Below are 2073 nucleotides of genomic sequence, written 5' to 3'. Positions count from 1 at the left end.
GGGCATTGTCTCTAGTGTCCATAGCCTCTCGACATGCTGTAGGAGGGTGGTGTCTTCTTCTGTCACTCTGGAGTGGAGGCAGTTAGTGGCTGCTGTTCGGTTAAGAGACTTAGCGAGGGGGCCTTGTAATGTCCATCCTAGGCGGGTCTCGACTGCTGCAGGACAGCCTCTGGGCCCTGTGTGGACCCGGTCTATCGGGACGATGAGGTCTGCATGGTCGGAGCCTATCAGCAGGGTCGGGGTGGCACCGTCTATGAGCGGTATAGGTAGTTGACGCAGGTGCACATATTTATCCATCAGCTTGGCGATGGGGTAGGTGTACTGCGACAGGCCTATTTCTTGGCTGGTGAAAGCATTAGTAATCCTATACCGTCTCTCTGGCTGCCCGCTTGCTGCGATAGTGAAGGAGACATTCTCGCCCTTTATCGTCTTTAGATCTCTTCTTATTGTCCGAATCGTCATCTGGTTTTCGCTCCCCCGCAGCCCCAGCTGGGCTGCAGCGGACGCGAGGAGAAGGGTCTTCTCTGACCCGTCGTCAAGGACGGCGTAAGTGTCCATGACCTTATCTTGGTAACTCAGTGTTACGCGGACCACCTTTAAGAGCACCCGGGCGCCCCCGCTGCTGGCGGGGTCAATGTACATAACACTTGCCTTTGTGCTGCTTGAGGGTGCAGGCTTTCTTCTGTTACTGTCGTGTAGGACATCTAGGTGGGCTCCGTCACACCGATTACACCTCTTCTTTAAGCGGCAATCGGCTGCCATGTGACTGCGCGCACATCGGTAACAGCGTCGGTTGGACTTTATCCATTGACTCACCTCGTCGGCGGTCATCTTCTTGAACGTGTCACATTGTGACAACCAGTGTTCCTTTTCGCAGTACGGGCACACCATCTTCCACTTCTCTTTCATCGAGGGGGTACTGTGGGTCTTGCTGCTCGGTACTGATTCTGATTGGTGCATGACGGTCACCAATCTTCGGCCATCGTTTGCTCTCCTAGGTCCCTCTCTGGAGCTTGGGGTGCTCCGCATGAACGTATCCAACCGTAGGCTGTTGACTTCTCTCGCCAGGAAGTCGGCTAGGTCTAGGAGGGATGGCTCGGGACCGTTAGGATCACGGTGGTCTCTTTGCCGCCTGAAGCGCTCTTGTCGTGCGGGCGGAAGCTTCTCTAAAATCCTCTCGACATTAGAGTTTGCGTACAGTTCGTGCATACCCTTTTCTCTTTGCGCCCCCAGCATCCCTACCAGGGATTGTACCTTGATAGACAGGTCATCTAGTGAGCGATTGTCTGTGGCTGGGGGTAGGCTGTCAATATGCCTTATCTCTTGTATTACGTAGTCCCATATGCGTCCATATCTTTGGTCGAGTGCTGCTAGAGCCGCTGTGTATGGGGTAGTAGAGGTGGCATAGGCCAGCGCTATATTGTGCGCTCGGGGCACCTTGAGGTGCTTCAGTAGGATAGCATACTTGTACGGTTCATCAGCTACATCGGACATCATTGTCTCTAAGCACATTCGTAGCTCCGTGTACTGTGCTCTGTTCTCGTGGGTGAAGTCCGGAAACGTCGGTGTGCCAATGTATGATGCCATGGATGGCTGGCACATCGGTGAGCGTTGGAAGAGAGGCCTCCTAGGCGAGTCTCCTCTTACGCCTCTTGGTGGGCTGGTACCTGCTGGGTACCATGGCCCGCGTATCCAGGTGCTGTTCCTCGGGGCTGGTCGTGCGTCAAGCTCACCCGTGAATTGAGTCGGGGGTCTGTAGCGCAGAGCCGCGGGGGTAGAGCCTGGGCTGTACTGGACCTCCTGGTCCTGTGGAGTACTGTGCTGCTGTCGGGCTTGACTCTCCTCCTCTCCCTCTTCTTCTTCCTCTGGCAGGTCCTCTAGATCCTGTAGTCGTCTATTTAGCCTCTCCGCGGTGTAGACCGTTTCTTCCTTGTAGCTGGGTCTCACTTGGACCGGTCGGGGAAGGGGTTCGGAGGGGGGTATAGGCTCTCTCTGGTGGTCGGGCTCAGGGTCGCTTGATCGGGTAGGGGAGGGTGCCCTTGACCCTTGTCTTGACGAGGCCCTGGAACCCCG

Source organism: Notolepis coatsorum (assembly GCF_963971535.1).
Source record: "Notolepis coatsorum genome assembly, chromosome: 16".
Classification (NCBI taxonomy): domain Eukaryota; kingdom Metazoa; phylum Chordata; class Actinopteri; order Aulopiformes; family Paralepididae; genus Notolepis; species Notolepis coatsorum.
Note: the sequence above shows the minus strand (reverse complement) of the source record.